The 23,779-nt window shown below is 37.8% G+C and overlaps 1 long non-coding RNA gene across 3 annotated transcripts in view; it reads right to left on the minus strand.

Annotated features, from left to right (window-relative positions):
• The window catches only part of LOC111175257 (uncharacterized), a 323,793-nt gene that overhangs the window by 121,309 nt on the left and 178,705 nt on the right, over positions 1-23,779 (minus strand). For all 3 annotated transcript variants that reach the window (XR_016388718.1, XR_016388717.1, XR_016388719.1), the window contains exon 4: positions 2,901-2,949. This is a non-coding gene — a long non-coding RNA (uncharacterized LOC111175257). The remainder of the gene's footprint in view (positions 1-2,900; positions 2,950-23,779) is intronic.

Consider the following 23,779-nt stretch of genomic DNA (forward strand, 5'->3'; position numbering starts at 1 on the left):
ATATCTCAGCAAGTTTTATTTGTGAAAACCGGCAAGCTGATTCTAACATACATATGAAAATTCAAAAGGACAAAAACAGCTCATGCAAAATGAGGTAGAACAAATTTAGAGAACTACAATTTAGGAAATCATAAAACTACAGTAATTACAAGAATGAAGTAATGGCAAAAAAAGATGGACTAATAGATGAATGGAATAGAATCAAGAATTCAAAACTGCATATATAGACATTTGATTTATGACAAGGTGATGGTGAAGAGCAGTGTAGGAAAGGATGTCATCTCAACATATGGTTTTGAATCAACTGGTTTCCATATGGAAAAAAATTATCTTAACACCTATCTCACTTCACGTTCAAAAATCAATTCTAGATGGACTGTAGATATAAATATAAAAGAGAGAAGAGTAAAGCTTCTAGAATATAATATAGAAGAAGATATTCATAACCTTGGAATAGACAAGGATTTCCTATACAGGATGCACACAGACACACATACACACACACACACACACACACATACACACACACATAGTCATTTCTTCATCAAAAGACCAAATTATGATGGTAGGAATGCACAGAGTGGGAGAAAATATAATCAACAAAGGAAATGATTCCAAATAACCAAAGAACACCTACAAATAAATAAGAAAAAGATTAAGCCCATAGAAAACTTGAAAAATCATTAAAAAGATGATGAGGCACATACAAATGACCATTAAACATATGAAAAATTATACAACCATATTAGTCATTAGAGAAATACAACAGTATACCACTTCACAACTATGAATAGCTAAAATTAGGAAGCCTGACAATAGTAGAGAAACTGGAATTCTCATGCATTGATGATTAGCACAAAGTGACACCGCCATTTTGGAAAACTTTCAGTAATATTTTCTACAACTGAAAAATACATAGCATATGGCTCAACAATTCTACTTTTACTTTGATAGCTAACAGAAATGCACACCTATGTTCATTAAAAAACTATACAGACATGATCACAGCGGTACTATAATAGTTCAAAACTGGAAACAACCCAAAATCTATTTAGAGTTGAGTGGACCAAAAAATTTGCTATATCCATACAATGGAAGGTTATCTACGATGAAAAACGACAAAATACTGCTATTTACAATAAAATGGGTGCATTCCAGAAACTTAATTTTGAACAAAACCATACCCCAAAAAATCATCATACTGCATGATTCCATTTATATAAACCTCAAGAGGATGAATGGAAATAACTTATGGAGAGGAAGAGTGGGTAGTGGCTGTGAGGGTCACAAGAGGGGTTCCTGGGGTACCAACAATTGTTCTATTTCTTGACATGGGTGGTAGTGATATGAGTGTGTTCACTCTGTGAAAATTTATTGATCTGTAGACATAGGATCTGTGTACTTCCTTTGAACCGTAATAAGTTACATGCCCAGTACAACGTCAGATAAAAGGAAACAGATATCTGTTGGTTTAACTTGTGGACTTCATTTGCCATACATACACGTGCATCAAAAGAATGAGAGATCTGGGCACGGGGATGAAATATGAAAAGCAATCCATCCTCACAGGTGCGAAGGAGAGCTGAGGGGAGAGACAGGCCCTTATGCTGGTGCCAAAATCACTACGCCCTTGGCACAGCTGTGTGTACCCATGTGTCAGGCTCATTTTATAGAAGAACATGTTGCTAACTCTGTAAGGCTATAGACCTAAACACACAATTCTGTTTCTAAGTTCACATCCTGTACCATACCTTATGTTTTACTTTGGCCGCTGAACTGGAATAGTCATTGTCTCCGTTATTTCTAAGTTTTTAGTACTACATTTATGAGTTTCTCGTTTTTAAGTGGGTAAACCTGGCCCACGGCACAACCCTAAATACTTTTATTAGTAAAAACACCATCCACTGCAGACACGTTCTTCGCAGGGAAAAAATCTGGCTTCTGGATACTTTGGTCTGGCCAAGAGACATCCCACTAGGTTTATAGTGAAAGATCAGAGTTCTCTCACAACAGCATGAGGAATATTTCCCATCCCGGGATGACTGACTTCTGAGAGGAGTTTGCAGGACTGGCAAGACAACACGTGGACCAGGCCAAACCAAACATCGAGTGGAAAACTCCACTCAGACAGTGTTCCACGGGCCCAGGCCTCCTGAGGCCAGCTCACATGTGCCGCTGACTTCAGTTAGCGATGAAGCAGCAGCCAAACAGTACTGCACATACTGTACAGAGAGTGTGCTTCAGCCAGGTAGAGGGAAGGATGACAGGGCCACCAGGACACCATCCCAGGTCTAATCAGAAGAATACGCTCTGAGTTTTCCAGGACCTCATAATGCCAGAGATATTTTGAACATGGCTTTGAGAAAATATTTTGAGCATAAATGGCTCTTGGGGCCCATGTGTCTAAATATTTTCCCTTTTAGCTAGGAGAGAAGAAACTTCTTTTCACATCTCTACAAAGTGAAAAAAATTTTTAAAGAAAACTTTATTTAAACCACAAATGTATCCTACCAGATTTTGCCATCTCCCTTCAACGTTTTATTCCTCAATTGCAAATTCACTAGTTAGGAACAGTGCTTCTATACATCCTACATCCTGACAAGTGCACTATTCATACCCCAAAGTATCGAATATTTATTCACATGATCGTTACATCTACTTTGTTAATTTATTCTAAAAACCTTAAAAGGTGCTATGGAAGCACCTCTGAAATTATGCCTCCAATAAGAAAACTTTCATGAAGAAAGAAAACAAATAATTGAAAGTTGTTTGCATATTTACTTTAAAATATGTGACATTTATCCATTTGGTCTAAAACTGGAAGGCATGATGATGCATATATGTGACAAATGCAGAACAAGACATTCTCTCCCCAAAAGATGAAAAGTCGCTTTACTTACAGCATATTATAGTAGATTTCACAGAGCAGCTGAAGATGTCAGAAGATTTCTAAATGTGAAAAGAAAGATTTATTTTTAAAATTCTGTGAATTTCAAATAATTGTGCAGATATATAAATCAGATTAATTATATTACATGCACTAATATTTCTATGACTAACAATGGCTGTTAACACCCAATTTCCAAAAGGATAAATATTTCCTGACACATAAATTCTTATAACTAGAACAATATAGTTTTTCCAAATAAATATTTTCACATCCATTTAAATAAAATCACATCTTACTGGGCAAAGAATAAAGAAAGAATCAAAAATTAGTGTAAGCTGTTAACTCTTAACAAACGTCAGTTGCCTTCTGCTGTGCTTCCTCGTGCTTCCTCAGAACTCCACATCATCCCACTTTGCAACTTACTTTTTCAGTCATCTCAGTAAAAATTCAAAGATTCTGAGCCTTCTTCAAAGAAGGGTGAAAGACTGAAGCCCAGGCCAATTCACTCACCAAGGAGATAAGATTTCCCCCAGTATCCATTTTCCAATGCCAAAAGGTTTATGAGGGAAAAGAGATGGGTTATTTTGTCCAATCCAGAAAATGTTTTGACTAAAATATTTTTTATCCTTTTCTTTTAAGATAATATCTAAATTTTTATAGCTACTTACAGTTTACAAAGTGCTACCCACTTTATTTTTTTTAATCCTCACCAGAACAGAGCTCGGATCACTACTTTGTAGACGTAGAAACTGAAGCTAAAACCTGAATCTAAGCCCTCGAGCCCCAGCACAAGCTTTTGCCTCTTAACCATATCTGAGAGAAAGAGATGAGGCTGTTTAGGACTCCCTTTTGTTGGGTGAGAGATGCAAAAAGATACAGAATTTAAAAGGAAAAGAGATGCTAACGGAGCCTGAAAAGATGCTTGGCGATTCTGACTAGAATTGTGAGAGAAATTTTTTTATAAAGGAGAACTGAGACAGGAAAGTGATCATTTCAACCTTTAAGGAATTCACTAAAAAATGAGAACAACTTTAGTATTAGCTCTCTCAGAACCATGCTAAAGCAGGGGTTTTGACTGGCATTACAGAAAAGAAAATCTGGGACAAAACACCACATTTGCAGTTGTAGTAAGGATGGCTCTGAGTTAAAGCTGCTTGTAACTCACAGCCCCACAACTTGTGGGAGTGTTAAAGGTTCCCACGATCCCCTTCTGTCTTCATCTTCTATCTGCTTCCACATGCACTGTCTTGGTGTCTCACTGTGTCAACCAAATTGTGAACTCATATACTTTACTGGTTTCAAAAGAATTAAAACAAATATTACCTTCTTTTAAAAAATCATACACAGATCAGTATGAACAATGGAGGTTTTATTAAAGATTTCGGAAGATTAGAAGGGTGTGGCATAGCTCAAATTTTACAATTCATCTTTCAGATATACTTTTTCAAAATTTTTCTGACAAGAATGGGATTTAGGGGTCCTATCTTGGTCCCTTCTCTAGCTGGCACCTCATCTATTCTCCCAACCTCCCACCTTCCCGCTAACTGCTCTTGCTTCTCACTGGCTTCCTCTTCCTTCTCATTTTCCTTCCCATCCAACTCAAGAAAAGTAAAATGTTCCTTCCTGGCTCAAGTTTAACAATTTAGCGGTTGTCTTGTGTTGTTGAGATGTTCCTAAGATCTCACCATCCAATCCCAAGAGATTACCCAAGTATATCCCCGCCCCCCTCCCAGAAGCTCTTAAATATAGTTAGAGAGTAAAGGAATGGGCAATAGTCATAAATGACCAAACGACCTTGGCTGGCCATTGATTTTTTTCGAAAATGTACATTTAAAACTAATTTAGATAATGTATGATTTGTCCTATGCATTTCATATTCGTAGTTGTTTTAGAAGTAAACTGCTTGTGTGTATCCAGGTCACATGAATTTGAAGGATCAGCAACTAAAACCCTTCATACAGAGTCCTGAGCAGTAAGTAAGGACATGGTCTCTGGAGGTAGACAGTGGAGTTGAAATTCTGTCTCCTCCACTGCTTTAGGCAAATTACTCAACCATCAGCAATGTACAAGGAGCCTGAAGCTGAGCCAGTCATAAGCAGACTATTTATGGAACAGTCTACCATGGTCTAGGCATGTGTCAACGGTATGAGTTACATGCCAATAAATATTTGTCTTCTTAACTCCCAAAACTTAGTATAGATTGGATATATGCACATTTCTACTCTTCTTACTTTTCCAAAGGGCTGGAGGAAGAAGTGTGCTTCCTAAACAAAATTGGTGGTAAATAAGGCCATTTAATAATCCTGCTATTACAAAGATGATTTAGAAAAGGACTTCCACTTGCCATTTAGATAGTCCATGGAGATGAGGAGGGAAGAGTGATAGAGATTAGATTCAGATTCAAAATAACTTTTATAAAGTGCCCACTGTATGTCAAGAACTAAACTAATACTAATACTTTCATTTAATAAAATTTAGTCCTTAAAACATACAGATTAAAAGAAGAGAAATTAAGATTCAGAAGGTTAAATAACTTGTTCAAAGAGTCATGGTAAAGAAGAAATAGAATGATATTTTCAACCAAGTGTGACCCAGACTCATTTCATTCTGCTACACAGCAGACAGTATCAGTACATAGATATCAAAACAATTATAGCTTTTTAAATCTACATTTTGGGGACAAAACTAAAAAACCTATGCAACTTTGAATGATACTATTAGGTAAATTAAAGTAATCTACCTGATATCTTAACAGTTCTTCTAAAACCAATTTTACATGATTTTTTAAAATATTAAAAGCATCTTTTCTGGGAACAATTTAAAGGATCAAAAGCCACATGACTTGTATATTGGTAAATGGTCTTCATTCCCCCTTCAAATCATTGTTCATATATCCTTCATCAAACCCAAGCCTTGGAACTTTTACCACAGTTAGGGAAATTTCCCCTTGACAATGCACAGATACACAATAACCCAGTGATAACCACTCCCTTGCATCTTTTGCACATGATGCATTTTAAATGCTGGTGGAGATAATCTATCTCCAAACCAACATAAAATCTGAAGTGGAAGAAAACAGTGCCCCTCTTTTGTTAAGTGATATATCAGAGTGTCCTGAAGGTATATCAGAAACTATGCAGCTTAGCCTGCTTTGACTGTTCCCAGCGTCTCCCTTGGCTGTTCTGGCACACTTCCTCTCAGATTTATTTTCCACTACACCACTTCCCAGAGTGATTAGAAACAAATACCAATGCCAAATAAGTCTAAATATGCCTGAGGTCCTCTCAAACAGCTTGGCACCTCCTGCTGCTTTCACTGGCAATTCCATGATGGGGCTTTCTAGAGAAGTTTTCATTTAAATTCAGCTAATGCAATAATTTGAAATTTTGATTGATTCATTTTCAGAAGTATTTCTACTTTTCTATTTGGAAAGACCAAGTTATACCCTTGGTTAAGAGAGAGAGAGATTTTACATAGACTTAGCCTTAAACATATGTGGAATAAGCAATGATCTGAATAGTTTGAGAGATATCACAGAAATCTAAATTATCTCAATATTTTTTGCCCCACTTACTTTTCTTGGCACTTTCTACCTTTTTATCTACCTTACTTGATATATTCACTTTTCAAGTCCCTCTTTTGAGCTGGAAAACTAAAGCAATTATCTCTGGAAGGTTGGTAAATACGTATTACCTAGGAAGAGGAAATGGGGGTCCATCTCTCATTGAAGAATAAGGGAGAACTGCTTTATGGGGCTGGCCATTTTTCATCTTTAGTAGCAGACATTGATGAGAAGCTATGCATGTTGCACAGAAATAGAGAAAAAGTATCTTATGTCTGTTACTTTGTGACCAAGGGCAGATCAATTTTAATATCTCAAACTCAATGTATGTTATCATAAAGTTCAGAGTAATTCCTGGAAATGGTTAATTCAACAGTATGTAAACAATATGTAAACTGAAAAAAAAAAGCTGTATTGTTTTCCTTATATCAATTTAATCACCTGAAAGGTGTGATAGCTCTAAAGATAACACATCCAGACTATTAAAAAAAAAAAGAAGTCTGGTGAAGAGCACTTCCCAAATGACAGAGTAAGGATCTCAAATATCTGCTCTTCTATAAAAGTAATGAGAACACTGTCAACATTTTTTAAAATCAACATTTTCAGAACTCTGGAAATTAACTGAAAGCTTGCAACAATAGGAGAAGAATTTATTCAAGGAAAAACACTGAATATCAGGAGGAACAGTAGGCTTTTTAGCATTTTAACTCACCCTATTCTCATTCTCCTCTCCCCATTTTCACAGTAGCCATAAAAACCAACAGACTCACAATTATAGAAGCTGTGAAAACCATAAACCTAGCAGGCACTGGAGGGGGAAAAATAGGTTTGTATCTTCTTTAAAAAATCCCTATTCCTAGAGATTTGTTACTATTTGACCTGGCTATTAGCTCCCTAGAAGCCCTCACTTGCGGGACTCATCTTTATTTGGCATAACTCAGAGCTTACTCACTGTAGACAGGCTTTCCCCAGGGCATTTATTGACAACAATCAGCAGCAATTGTTTAATAACACGGTTGACTAAGGTAGGGAAAATAGGGCAAATGAGGGGCAGACCAAAAAAATTAAAAGAAAAAAATGGGGAATAAGATATCTATAGTAGGCTGTGAAAAGGTCTGACATTATCTGGGAATTTAGAAGGCCACATGAATATGCAGGTGTATTTTTTATATCTTTAATTTTCTGTATATTATGATGTTTTGACATTGTAAGAATCTTTCTGTCTGGGGAGAGACTGCTCCTCCTGGGACTAGCCAATTCTTGGATATAGTAAAGGATTGGAAAGGAGCATGCCTTTGATGTGCAAACTAACCAGTCCAGACCTATACATCCTCTATCTGGCATGTGCAGCTCAAGGAGGCCTTAATCATCCCAGGGCCAGGTACTGGCAGCAAGAGACCATCTCTATAGGCCAAAATTCACTGGAGTTATTTAAACTACTCAATCCTAGGCTCTTTACCCTGGCCTGTCTTGCCTTTCCATAGAAAACCCCAATAAAGGCTCTGACCTAGACTTTCCCCTCACTTCTGAATTCTGTCTCCTGACCAAAACCTGGTATTCCTCACATGATCCTGTGTGGCGTTCCATGCTTCCTGTTTATAGAACTTCTGAGTACAATAAATTTTGTTTTCCTGAGACTTTCCTGTGTCCCCATTATGGCCACACTTGACTGACCATCACATAAAAGAACAGAGAACAGCAGAGCTGTGAGCATGGCCAGGAAATATCTGAAAACTCTCACCTCAGGTTGACCTTGAGTCTCTGCACAAGCAGGAAATAAAAGCTAAGACAAGGTTGTAAACTACTGGAACACTGAAGGCATGCCCCCAACTTGCACCCAAAGCCTTTCAACAAAGGAGGGAAGATATACTGTTTCAGGGGGGTATCTCTATCCAATCAAAACTGACTACAAAGCTAACCGAGCAGAGGCCTCACTGGCCATGCATGACAAAGAATAGAGACTTCAGAGAATTTGTTCAGGAAAGTCACTAAACAAGTAAACAGGCAGCAGCAACAGCTACAACAATAAATATTAATAACAACAAACCCTAAAGGGGGGATGTGAGCCCTAGAGTTATGTCATTATGTTATTTAAAATATTCAGTTTTCAGCAAAAAAGAATTATGAGACATGCAAAAAATAGCTAAATATGACACATACACAGGAAAAACAGTCAATAGAAACCATCTCTTAGGAAGCCCAGATTTTAGATTTACCAGACAAAAACTTTAAATCAACTATTACAGATAAATAAAGGAAATTATGCCTAAAGAGTTAAGTGAAAGTATGAGAAATAATATCTCACTAAATATATAATAACAATAAAAATATATAAATTATTAAAGAACTGTAGAGAAATTCTGGAATTGAGAAGTACAGTATTGAACTGATAAATTCACTAGAAGAGAACAAAAATGGATTTGACCTGGCATAAGAAAGAATCAATGAACATGAAGACAGACCTATTGATTTATCCATGGTAAGGAGCAGAAATTATAAAAAATGAAGAAAAATGAAAAGACCTCAGAAGCTACTGGAATACCATCAAACATACCAACTATGTGTAACAAGAGTTCCAAAGGGAGAAAAAAGCAAAAAAAAAAAGGAACAAAAAGAATATTTGAAGAAACAATGGCTGAAATGTCTCAAATTTGATGACAAACCTGCACATCTAAAATTAACCTGTATATCTAAATACCTCAACAAACTACAAGTAGGATAAACTCAAAGAAAACCATAGTAGATACATCATAATCAAGCTATCAAAAGACAAAGAGAGAACTTTCAAAGCAGCAAGAATAGTGACTCATCACTTACAAGAAATATTTAATAAAAATTATAGCTGATTGCTCATCAGAAATGATGGACGCTAGGGGGCAGTGAGATGGCATTTTCAAAGTGCTGAAAGAAAAAGACTTCTAACCAAGAATGTAACACCCAGCAAAATGATCCTTTCAAAACAAAGAACAGATTAAGACAGTCCCAGATTAACAAAATCTGAGAGAATTTGTAGTCCTATAAGAAACAGTAAAGGAAGTCCTTCTGGTTGAGATGAAAGGACACTAGAAACAGGAATCTACACAGAAAAGTAAAAAAACCTAGAAAATGGGATGAAGTCAGAGAGTGGCATTGACATATATACACTACCAAATGTAAAATAGATAGCTAGTGGGAAGCAGCCTCATAGCACAGGGAGATCAGCTCAGTGCTTTGTGACCACCTAGAGGGGTGGGATAGGGCGGGTGGGAGGGAGAAGTAAGAGGGAGGGGATATGGGGATGTATGATTATGTATAGCTGATTCACCTTGCTATACAGCAGAAACTAACACAACAATGTAAAGCAATTACACTCCAATAAAGATGTTAAAAAAAAAAGAACCCTAGCAAATTTAACTACATAAGTAAATATAAAATACAGTATAAATGTATTTTTCATTTGCAGTTCTTTTCTTCTCCCATATTTAAAAGACAACTACATAAAGCAATAAAAAAAACTGTATTAATGGACATGTAATGTTTAGAGATGTGATTCTATGATAATAATAGCACAAAGAAGTGGGGGAGAAAATGGAGCTATACAAGATCAAAGTTTTGGTATACTATTGAAATTAAGTTGGTATTACTCCAAACTAGATAGATATAAATTAAGATATTAACTGTCATCCCTGGAGGCAAGAAGTAATAGCAGAAAAATGATAAGAAAATTAAAATGATATAATAGAAAATATCTATATAATACAAAAGAAGACATTAATGGAGGAATAAAGAAACAAAGACATAGACATATAAAAAAACCAAATGGCAAAATAGCTGGTGTAAACCTTATCAGTAATTGCATTAAATGTAAATGGCTTAAACACTCAAATCAAAAGCAGAGATTGACAAATGAATAAAAGTGCATGATCCAACTATATGTAGGCCATAAGAGACATAATTTAAAGACACAAACACATTGAGAGTAAAAGGATAGGAAAAGTAAACCATGCGACAGTCACCAAAACAGAAAAGGAATGGCTACACTCACAAAGTAAATAAAGTGGACTTTAAGACAAAAATTGTTATTCATGGTAAAGGATATTTTCTAATAACATAAAAAAAATCAGTCCATCAGAAAGACATACACATATATGTGTCTAACAATACAGCACTTCAAATACACAATGGAATTAAAGGGGAAAAATAGATAATTCAACAATAATAGCTGGAGACCTCAATGCACAACTTCAATAATGGATAGAATTAGACAGAAGAACAATAAGGAAATAATATCCTTAAATAACACTATAAGCCAATTAGACCTAACAGACATCTACAGAACACTGCATCCAAAAACTAAGGAATACATATTCTTCTCAAGTGCACACAAAACATTCTCTAGGATATTCCTTATTCTAGGACATACAAGAGTCTTAATAAATTTAAAAGGATTAAAATTATACAAAGTATGTTCTCCAGTCACAATAGAATGGAATTAGAAATCAATAACAGGAAGAAATTTGGGAAATTTACAAATATGTAGAAATTAAGCAACATACTGCTAATTAATCAATGGGTTAAAGAAGAAATTACAAGAAAAAGAATCACAAAGAAGAAATAAAAACTCTGATTTAAAGTTAGAAGATAATTTAAGATAAATGAAAAAGAAAACACAATGTACCAAACTTATGGTATGCAGCTAAAACAGTATACAAAGAGAAATGTATAGCTTTAAAAATATTATATTTAAAAAATAGGGCTTCCCTGGTGGCGTAGTGGTTGAGAGTCCGCCTGCCGATGCAGGGGACACGGGTTCGTGCCCCGGTCCGGGAAGATCCCTCATGCCGCGGAGCGGCTGGGCCCGTGAGCCATGGCCGCTGAGCCTGCGCATCCGGAGCCTGTGCTCCACAATGGGAGAGGCCACAACAGTGAGAGGCCCGCGTACCACCAAAAATGATAAATAAATAAAATAAATAAATAAAAAATAAAGATCTCATTATAATACATTTAAAAGATCTTACATCAATAGCTTAACTTTTCACCTAAGGAAACTATAAAAAGAAGAGCAAACTAAATTCAAAGCAAGCAGAAGGAAAGAAATAATAAAGACAAGAGTGGAAATAGATGAAATTGGGAACAAAAATACAATAGATAAAATCAGCAAAACCAAGGACAGGTTGTGCAAACCTTTTCTAATAGGGTGACCTGGACAGTGGGAATAATCACCCAGAGGGTACACAGACAGAGAGTCAGTAATACTACCTGCCAATGCCCCTGAGTAATGGTGGGGATGAGTGTAGAGGAGGAGAAAACCATCACCATCATGGCCAAAATAGCCCTAACAGTGGATCCTGCACCCCCTCCTACAGATGTCCCAGTTGCCTCCATCTTTGACAGGAGCAAGTTGACATTTAGGGAAGCATTTCACTCTTGCTGTGCCAGAGTCTAACTGCAGCAATGCATCAGGTCTAGATTAACAGTTGGGTACTTGAGGTATCAGAATGTTCCACAGATAGAGAAATGTCCATTTGTTGTACTGAGTAGCACAGCAATCAGATGTTTATCTGTAAGATTGAGTGGTAGGTAACATATCCAAGAGTTCATCAAATTCAGAACAGCAGCAACTGCTTGTGACAGACATTATCAGTGAATCTGGTGAAGGAGGAGCCACACAATCTCCCCTGTGAGAGAGAGCAAAGACAGGTGAGACACCTATCCCCTTCCCCTCCCTCTACCATATCTGGGATATCTTGGATCCCAAGAAGTGCAAGTCCTACCAGTTGGGGGGACTCCTCCCCATCAGCTGTGATGTTGGCAATCTGTCCAGTACCATAGACAAGGATAGCACCCTTAATCCAACCACCAGGGTAGTGAACCCAAATCTTCTGGCTTGGATTTCCTTGTGGTTCAGTAAAAATTTCTATTTTATATACAGATATCCATCTCATTGGGCTATGCAGAGCAAAAAGCAAAGGTACATTAAAGAAAAGTTGAACTCAACACCTCAAATTGATGGTCATTATTTTTTAAGCACTTGTTGGAAAAAACAAAAACCAAATAACATTCTCTGCACCTGTACAGTAAATGAAGAAGGAAGTTACTGCCTTCCATCCCTTGCTGCTTAATAGCCAACATGATCCCTTCAGGAAAGAGATGACTGGGGTGAAAGGCCTTTATAGGTTCCCCCACAGAGAGTGAGGTGTCAAATTACAAAACAAAGGTACATAATTGAAGGAAATGGGTGGTCAAACAGGCAATGCAAATGAGAAGTACTTTTTATAGAAATCACAACAAGGAGACCCCAGACTGCTTGCCTGAAATATGTGATCCAGGCAGGGGTTATCTTGTCCCCACCCATCAGCCATTTAAGCCCATCCTTTAATTATGCATTAAAATGTCCCACCCTGTGGCTTGGGAATTTTATGGAGCATGGAGAGTCAATCACATGCCCCATGATTGGGCCACTGATGTGTAGCTTGGGCAGAAAATCCAGAGCAAATGCAATGTGCTTAAGAAACCTAAGCAGAAAATAAATATGGTCTTGTAGGGTCTGGAATATGTAGCCTGAGTCATATGGGGATGGCTAGGTCAAACACCTAAAAAGCTTCAAATGCAGTCAGGATCCATCAGAGCCCTCTGAACTGGACAAGAGGCCTGACGTGACCTAGGAAACTGCCATCAAAATCTCTGGGGTGGACCAGAGGGCAGACAACAGAAGCAAAAAGAACTACAATCCTGCAGCCTGTGGAACAAAAACCACATTCACAGAAAGAGAGACAAAATGAAAAGGCAGGGGACTATGTACCAGAATAAGGAACAAGATAAAACCCCAGGAAAACAATTAAATGAAGTGGAGATAGGCAGCCGTCCAGAAAAAGAATTCAGAATAATGATAATGAAGATGATCCAGGACCTCAAAAAAAGAATGGAGGCAAAGATCGAGGAGATGCAAGAAATGTTTAACAAACACCTAGAAGAATTAAAAAACAAACAGAGATGAACAATACAATAGCTGAAATGAAAAATACACTAGAAGGAATCAACAGCAGAATAACTGAGGTAGAAGAACAGATAAGTGACCTGGAAGAAAGAATGGTGGAATTCACTGCCATTCCAGACAATAAACAAAAAAGAATAAAAAGAAATGAAGACAGCCTAAGGGGCCTCTGGGAAAACATTAAACGCACCAACATTCACCTCATGGGGGTCCCAGAAGAAGAATAGAGAGAGAAAGGACGCAAGAAAATATTTGAAGAGATTATAGTCGAAAATTTCCCCTAACGTGGGAAAGAAAATAGCCACCCAAGTCAAGGAAGCACAGAGACTCCAAAGCAGGATAAACCCAAGGAGAAACACGCTGAGACAGACAGTAATCAAACTGACAAAAATTTAAAACAAAGAAAAATTATTAAAAGCAACAAGGGAAAAATGACAAACATACAAGGGAACTGCCATAAGGTTAACAGCTGATTTCTCAGCAGAAACTCTACAAGCCAGAAGGGAGTGGCATGATGTATTTAAAGTAATAAAAGGGAAGAATATACAACCAAGATTACACTACCTAGCAAAGATCTCATTCAGATTCAATAGAGAAATCAAAAGCTTTACAGACAAGCAAAAGCTAAGAGAATTCAGCACCACCAAACCAGCTCTACAACAAATGCTAAAGGAACTTCTCTAAGTGGGAAACACAAGAAAAGAAAAGGACCTACAAAAACAAACCCAGAACAATTAAGAAAATGGTAATAGGAACATACATATCGATAACTACCTTAAGTGTGAAAGGATTAAATGCTCTAAACAAAAGACACAGGCTCCCTGAATAGACACTAAAATAAGACCCATCTATATGCTGTCTACAAGAGACCCACTTCAGACCTAGGGACACATACGGACAGAAAGTGAGGGGATGAAAAAGATTCCATGCAAATGGAAATCGAAAGAAAGCTGGAGTAGCAATACTCATATCAGATAAAATAGACTTTAAAATAAAAACTGTTACAAGAGACAAGAAAGGACACTACATAATGATCAAGGGATCAATCCAAGAAGAAGATATAACAATTATTTTATAAAAAGGACCTATAAAACAGGAAATTGACAGGAACACAATAATAGTGGGGGACTTTAACACTTCACTTACACCAATGGACAGATCATCCAGACAGAAAATTAATAAGGAAACACAAGCTTTAAATGACACAATAGACCAGATAGATTTAATTGACATTTATAGGACATTCCATCCAAAAACAGCAGATTACACTTTCTTCTCAAGTGCACACAGAACATTCTCCAGGATAGATAACATCTTGAGTCAAAAATCAAGCTTTGGTAAATTTAAGAAAATTGAAATCATATCAAACATCTTTTCTGACCACAATGCTATGAGATTAGAAATCAATTACAGGAAAAAAAACATAAAAAACACAAACACATGGGGGCTAAGTAATACATTACAAAATAACTAAGAGATCACTGAAGAAATCAAAGAGGAAATCAAAAAATACCTAGAGACAAATGACAACAAAAACACAACGATCCAAAACCAATGGGATGCAGCAAAAGCAGTCCTAAGAAGGAAGTTTATAGCACTACAACCCTACCTCAAGAAACAAGAAAAATCTCAAATAAACAATCTAACCTTACACATAAAGGAACTAGAGAAAGAGGAACAAAACCCCCCGAAGTTAGTCGAAGGAAAGAAATCATAGAGATCAGAGCAGAAATAAATGAAATACAAACAAAGAAAACAATATCAAAGATCAATAAAACTAAAAGCTGCTACTTTGAGAAGATAAGAAAAGGTGATAAACCTTTAGCCAGATTCATCAAGAAAAAGAGGGAGAGGACTCAAATCAATAAAATTAGAAATGAAAAAGGAGAAGTTACAACGGACACTGCAGAAATACAAAGCATCCTAAGAGACTACTACAAGTAACTCCATGCCAATAAAATGGACAACCAGGAAGAAAGGACAAGTTTTTAGAAAGGTATAACCTTCCAAGACTGAACCAGGAAGAAACAGACAATATGAACAGACCAATCACAAGTAATGAAATTGAAACTGTGATTAAAAATCTTCCAACAAACAGAAGTCCAGGACTAGATGGCTTCACAGGTGAATTCTACCATTCTTCAGTTCTACAATTCTTCTCTATTTAGAGAAGAGCTAACACCCATCCTTCTCACACTCTTTCAAAATATTTCAGAGTAAGAAACATTCCCAAACTCATTTTATGAGGCCACCATTACCCTGATACCAAAACCAGACAAAGATGCTACAAAAAAAGAAAATTACAGACCAATATCACTGATGAATACAGATGCAAAAATCCTCAACAAAATACTAGCAAACAGAATCCAACAACACATTAAAAGGATCATACACCATGATCAAGTGGGATTTACCCTAGGGATGCAAAAATTCTTCAGTATATGCAAATCAATCATTGTGATACACCAAATCAACAAACTGAAGAGTAAAAACCATATGGTCATCTCAATAGATGCAGAAAAAGCTTCTGATAAAATTCAATACCCATTTATGACAAAAACTCTCCAGAGTGTGGGCAGAGAGGGAACCGATGTCAACATAACAAAGGCCATATACGACAAACCTACAGCAAATATCATTCTCAATGGTGAAAAACTGAAAGCATTTCCTCTAAGATCAGGAACAAGACAAGGATGTCCACTCTCACCACTATTATTCAACATAGTTTTGGAAGTCCTAGCCATGGCAATCAGAGAAGAAAAACAAATGAAAGGAATACAAATTGGAAAAGAAGAAGTAAAACTGTCACTGTTTGCAGATGACATGATACTATACATAGAGAATCCTAAAGATACCACCAGAAAACTACTAGAGCTAACCAATGAATTTCGTAAAGTTGCAGGATACAAAATTAATGCACAGAAATCTCTTGCATTCCTATATACTAATGATTAAAAATCTGAAAGAGAAATTAAGGAAACACTCTTTAACAAAAAGAATAAAATACCCCAGAATAAACCTACCTAGGGAGACAAAAGACCTGTATATAAGACATGATGAAAGAAATCAAAGATGACACAAACAGATGGAGAGATATACCATGTTCTTGGATTGGAAGAATCAACATTGTGAAAATGACTATACTACCCAAAGCAATCTACAGATTCAATGCAATCACTATCAAAATACCAATGGCATTTTTTACAGAAGTAGAACAAAAAATCTTAAAATTTGTATGAAGACACAAAAGACCCCGAATAGCCAAAGCAATCTTGAGGGAAAAAAACAGATCTGGAGGAATCAGACTCCCTGACTTCAGACTATACTACAAAGCTACAGCAATCAAGACAATATGGTACTGGCACAAAAACAGAAATATAGATCAATGGAACAGGATACAAAGCCCAGAGATAAACCCATGCACCTATGGTCAACTAATCTATGACAAAGGAGGCAAGGATATACAATGCAGAAAAGACAGTCTCTTCAATAAGTGGTGCTGGGAAAACTGGACAGCTACATGTAAAAGAATGAAATTAGAACACTCCCAATGCCATACGCAAAAATAAACTCAAAATGGATTAAAAACCTAAATGTAAGACCAGACAGTATAAACCTCTTAGAGGAAAACATAGGAAGAACACTCTATGACATAAATCACAGCAAGATCTTTTTTGATCCACCTCATGGAGCAATGGAAATAAAAATAAAAATAAACAAATGGGACCTAATGAAACTTAAAAGCTTTTGCACAGCAAAGGAGACCATAAACAAGATGAAAAGACAATCCTCAGAATGGGAGAAAATATTTGCAAACGAATCAACGGACAAAGGATTAATCTCCAAAATATATAAACAGCTCATGCAGCTCAATATAAAGAAACAAACAACCCAATCCAAAAATGGGCAGAAGACCTAAATAGACATTTCTCCAAAGAAGACATACAGATGGCCGAGAAGCTCATGAAAAGCTGCTCCACATTATTAGAGAAATGCAAATCAACACTACAATGTGGTATCACCTCACACCAGTTCAAATGGGCATCTTCAGAAAATCTACAAACAACAAATGCTGGAGAGGGTGTGGAGAAAAGGGAACCCTCTTGCACTGTTGGTGGGAATGTAAATTGATACAGATACTATGGAAAACAGTAGGGAGGTTCCTTAAAAAACTAAAAATAAAATTACCATATGACCCAGCAATCCCACTACTGGGCGTATAACCAGAGAAAACCATAATTCAAAAAGACACATGCACCCCAATGTTCATTGCAGCACTATTTACAATAGCCAGGTCATGGAAGCAACCTAAATGCCCATTGACAGATAAATGGATAAAGATGTGGTACATAAATATAATGGAATATTACTCAGTCATAAAAAGCAACAAAACTGGGTCATTTGTTGAGACGTGGATGAATCTAGAGACTGTCATACAGAGTGAAGCAAGTCAGAAAGAGAAAAACAAATATCGTATATTAACGCATATATGTGGAATCTAGAAAAATGGTACAGATGAACCGGTTTGCAAGGCAGAAATAGAGACACAGATGTAGAGAACAAACGTATGGACACGAAGAGGGGAAAGCGGTGGCGGTGGGGGTTGGGATGAATTGGGAGATTGGGATTGACATATATACACTAATATGTATAAAATAGATAATAAGAATCTGCTGTAATAAAAAAAAATCTGTGGGGTGTGTGAGAACTTCAGTAGCCAAATAGGCCCTTCAATTATTGAGTTTTATTTTGGGGGGAGAGAGGGCCAAAAGCCTCGTAATTATCTCCTCTGGAATGAGATATTGTGTCCCTTCCCAGATTATATCCAGGAATATCACTCGTGGGCTATGTCCTCCTATTTTGTCTGTATTGATGGCTCAGCTGTTTTGCTACATATGGGTCAACAGGGTGTCCAGCCCCTAGTGGGCAGTGCCCTTGTCTGGGCCCACCAGAAAGCCAATATAGTAGAAGGCCAATGCTCCCTCAGGGAATAGGACTTTTTCTAGATCATAGCACAGGTAGCCAACAAGTTTGTGTAGCCTTATGTGAGGAGATTAAAGGCCTATTACAACCCATTCCAACCATATAAAGGCAAATTGATCCTGATCATCTGGATGGAAAGTGATGGTTTAAAAATGTATTTGACATATAAACTGCCACATACCAACGTCCCTTGGCTTGGCCAATGGTCTCTGTGACAGTCACAATGTCAGTTCCACCAGCACAAAGGGCAGCACCAAGGCCTTGAACACAGGCCAGACAGAACTATTAAATGGAAAAATAGTTTCCCTTTGGCTCCCTGAAGTTTGGCAATGAAGGCCATTATTTCTTTTTCACCCCCAGGAAGCAACAATATTGTTTTGAGGAGAAAATGACGCCAGGCAATGATAGTCATGTAGGCTCAGGATCTTCTGCTTACCCCACTAAGGTGGCCCTAACTACAGCAATTCCAGTCAGAAGCTGGGGGTGAAGGTGGGCCAGAGTGCACATAGACAATACATCTATACTAATAATGTACTTAGCAGTGGAGGTCACGACAATGGAGGTTGTAGGGACTCAAAAAGTACCCATGCTAGCGAAGGCTAGGCAAGGGTCTCAGTGATGGTGGTCTCAGACTGAAAACCAGAGAGCAGTATCTGTTTCCTCCTCATCCTGGTGGCAAGAGTTGTGGGGATCACAGTCACCTATGAACCAATATCTGAGAGACCCAAGAAATACAATTTTCCTCCCACCTCCCCATTGAACTCTGACCTTGGCATAGGAACTCAGGTCTTCTCAAGGGACAGAGGGACCCCAGTCTTATCCCTGCTTCTGTTTATTTTTAAAGCTAAGAATTCTGAGTAAAGGTTGGTGGGCTCTCCAATTCATCTCAAGACTCACTGGGAAGGGAGGAAGGAATGGCACTTGTGTCAGTCACAGAGAAGTCAGAGTCATCATGTGGACCCTAGCAGAGCTGCCCATCAGGACCTTCTAGGTACCTGGTCCAGTGCCTGGTCACAAGTTCCTTGGAAGGGAGCTCATCAACCTCCTCCTTTGAGTCTCACTATCAAGGAACAAAATCCAGAGATCTTTAGGGAAAGGCCCTTGTCCAAGTCGCCTAGGAGAGGTTGCCCATTTATCACTCCTACACTGCTCTTCTGTGGTCACATGCAGACAGTAACAAAACAAGATAGAGATCCTGGCAAAGGCAGTCAGGAAAAGAGTAGGAAGAACAATCAAGTAGAAAGAAAGGTAGAGACAGAGAAACTTATAAGAGAGATCATGGTTGCCCTTTTCTGAGGATCTCATTATGGAGTTGCTGTTGAGTGAACTGGGCTGTTCTGGGATGACAGTCCTTGCACCCCGAGAGGCTGGCTGAAAGACTGTGAGACTACTCGTACTTCCCCACACATCCTCACCATAAACTCCACCAATGAAAGAAACCAAGGATGTTTCTCTTCCTCACAACGAACACAATGAAACACAAATACTTTGACAGTATCAAGTTTGGGAGACGATGTGGTGATGAGAGAAGGTTAGTTCCTGCATAGTTTTCTATGCAAAGCTAACCAACTGGAACTTGACCCTGCTGGAGACAGGAAGTCACTGAATACTTTTAAGCCAGAGAGTGATATAAACAGATTAATACTTAGAAAAATCACTTTGTAAACTGTAAAGACTGTATTGGAGGGGCTAAAACTTAAGTGGAGGGAGAGAACACTCGAACATAGGAATTTTTAATACTTGGTATCCCTGTGTGACTTTATTTTTTTCTGCTCGTTCCTCACTGAGTTTGTAGCTTTAAAAAGGAAACTAGGTAGTAACAGTTATAGAAGAAATATGAGCCTCTACAATCAAGTTGATCAATCCAAATAAGAAATCTGTTTAATCCTCATCTGTAGGGCTTTTCCTATCACTTCTTTATTTCACTTGACCTAAACATAGTCAGACTATGCATAAATTAAATTTATAGAGGTGACAAGCATTTAAATTAAGACAAAAAGTTAAACCAAAGCAGTGTGAATAATTTAAAAGTTTCATCTATGGCATAAGAATAACTCTGGAAACAACATTCTCAGTGATACAGTAACAACTGTTAGTCATTTGTTTCTCTCCTCAGTGTACTGGAATGCAGGGATGTGTCATTAGTACAATGATCCCCAAGGACAAGTATATCTAGTTTCCTAAGCCTATGTAAAGGCAAGGTTTAATACATTGTAAGATCTTTATTTTAGCTGTTTTTAAGGTTTACCTTTCATTCCCACTAACATTTTTAGTTTATAAGTTCATACCCTTTGGGTTGCAAATCTTTAGTGGAAGCTTTGAGAAAGATGTTTAAATGTTCAACCTAAACAGTCATGCCCTAGGAAGAAGCCAAATGAAATAAACCAGAGAATTTTCTGCTTAAAAAACTTCAAAGAAATTGCCACCAGCTGTTCTCCTTCCACCATCCGTTTATTTTCTCTGAACACTGAACAAGAGGAAACAGGCTGTGGGAGAAAAGATTGATTTAGACATATGTCAGGACCCACTGATTGTAGGACTTGGTAGAATAGTCAACTGAAAGGCAGAGAGTGAGAGAGAGAAAACTAACGTTTGTAAAGCACTTTTGAGAACTGGTCACTTAGAAATATATTGACTCTCTTCTAGAATTTGAGACTCGATAAATCTTCCTGGCGAGAGATCAGAATCAATTAAAAAGCAGTTAAGCCACAAGAAGTTTGAAATACCACTTTCATTACTGATGAGTGTTTAGTGAGAGAATATGGCTAGAAGTGTTGAGCCCTGGCATTAGTCCGATTTACCCACCACTCATGGGGGGCTAGGAGGGCAAGGAGAGAACGGCTTGAATTGAGCAGGCCCAGTTCCTCTCCCTAATCCATCCATCGGTAAGCCACTCCTCCCCTGGAGCGATGCTGGGGGCCAGGAGGCCATATGCTAATAAAGCCCCTTTCACATGGAAGGATTTATCTCCAAAATTCACCACCACCTGATCATAATCAGTGATATAAGCAGAACCTCAGAAAACATTGCTACTTATTCAAGAGCAATAAATACCAAGGGGTAGAATCAAGATTTGAATTCCAAACCATCTGACTCTATACTCCTTTCCTCTACCCAGGATTGTTCCACTGTGAGGGAGGAAAAATTTCTTCTTTACCTTCTTAGAGTCTTCAGCTGAGCCTAAGAACTAAACTGACGTAAGACATTAACAGGAGAAAAACATACAAATTTTATTTAGTAATTTTCACACGTACATGGGAGTCTTCACAAGAAAAATGAAGACCCAAAGAAGTGGCTATGTAACAGAGAAGAATAAACCTGACTCCATATTGGATCTATTTCTTTAGCTCTAACCTTTGTGCTCTGTTGCCTGTGCTTAGTCATGCTGTCTCTGCCGACAACATTCTGCTATAGAATGTTGTCTATAGCCTGAAATATACATGATAGGCCATTCTCAAAGCTCTTACCTTTAAAGGTATAACAATTTTCCATTCATACAGAGATAAAAAGTTTCAGAACAGAAAATAACAATTGTCTTGTTGGAGGTTTATAGGAACATCCTGACCAGACCTACATGGAGTGCTACAAGAACAAAGGATTCCTGCACCAAGAAGTCTGTGACAACCAGCCAGACCCCTTTTAGTATAAAAGAAGCCTGAGTTCTAGCTCAAGTAAGATGGCTCTTTGGGACACAAGTTCACCATCTTCTTGGTCTGCTGGCTTTCCAAATAAAGTCGCTATTCCTTGTCCCAGCACTTTGTTGGCATGTGGCAAGCAGTATGAGCTGGACTCAGCAACAGCTAGGTCTAAGTGCTTATATACCAGGTTAAAAAATAATAGCAGTTGTAGAAGAGTAACTAAAATGTATGGCTAGACTAAAGGAAGATAAGAGTTATTTTGACAAGGTCTGTTTGTACAGATTTCTCGATGTGTACTCCACATCTCTGGTGATAAGAATGCTTCTTTCCTCCTGGTATAGGGAGGTTATCTCTTAAATGGGAGTTTCATCTTCTGCTTTCAGGAAGAAAAGGGGAGGTCAGAGTGCCCTTCTTGTACCTGCTGATTTCCAAGTGCCTTTAACTCAAAGTAGTCAAGATGCCAAAGCAGCATATTTGGGGATGGTATGTCCTGAACTCCTTCACAATCTGTTTCTGAGAGTATGGCAATATAGGGACTGTTTGAACTGCTCTAATTGTATCCTATTAAGAGATTTATAAGGGAATTTATGATTCCTTCTAACTTTCTATCAACCCAGTGTAACAAAACAAATATTTAAGGGGATAACCTTCCCCTCAATGGAATTTGAAACTCTTCCCACGGATCCAGGGGATAAGAACAAGACACTGTATTTCTAAAGAGGAATCCTCTCTACCTAAAGGGGGGGGAAGTTGGGTTTTCTACTGGAATTGCTTTTGGAAGCAATTTTAAATGAGAGGTCACATACCTTCTAGATCAGATATCAAGGTCAGTGTTAAGAGAGAAAAGAAAAAGACTAGGGAAATAAAGCCAGGGAGAAAACAGAAGTGGGGGAGCTTGGGAAGGGATGGAAGGAAGGCAGATGGAGAGAGGAATCTGATTGCCAAGGGCTGCCAAGCTAAGAGAGTTCTAAGAATGGGGTGTTGCCTTGGCAATTGCTGCCATGGCCATGGTTCAAATGTCTAATGGCCTTGTTGTCACAGTCCTAGCCAGCTAACCAAAGCTGTCATCATCTGAGTAGGAACTCTTCCTACCTTCACAAAGTACTCACCCAGTTATTGAGGGAGGAGAGCCACAGAACTTGAAAGCGAAAATACATACACCTGAGCACCCCAAGAGATGGAGTGGATACACCTAGCCCCTGATGGGGCCAGGTGGGCGTGAATACTAAGATGCTACCCACCAGGAGCCAACAGCACTGAGATAGGAGGCTTTGGACACAAACTTGCCTAGGTTCTATCCTAGTCTCCCACTTGCTAGCTGTGTGACCACAAGTAAATTGCATAATCTCTTTATAACTCAGTTCCAAAACCTGTACAATTGGAGATTTAAAAATAGTGCCAACTCCACAGGCACTGTATCAGAATTTAAAGAGTTAACATATTCAAAGAATTTAGAACCATGCCTGTCACATAAGAAACATTCAGTAAATGATAATGATGACATCTAGTTCTTTAGATTACAGTTGAGAATCATCACCAAATATTCCAAAACTGTGAGCAATATTCCAGAACCTAAGTCTAATAATGTTTATGAAAACCAAAGAACTATATCGTCCACTGAATATGGGACTAGTTGTCTCTAAAGACTCAGCACCTAAGATGTTGAATGCTGTTACAATTCTTTTCTGAAATATTTTCCCAGAAGGTGGTCCAGGAGAAAGTGCACAGGCTTT

This window comes from Delphinapterus leucas, chromosome 18 (genome assembly GCF_059928025.1).
Source record: "Delphinapterus leucas isolate spDelLeu-1000000601 "Yukka" chromosome 18, BTC_Dleu_Yukka2, whole genome shotgun sequence".
NCBI lineage: Eukaryota > Metazoa > Chordata > Mammalia > Artiodactyla > Monodontidae > Delphinapterus > Delphinapterus leucas.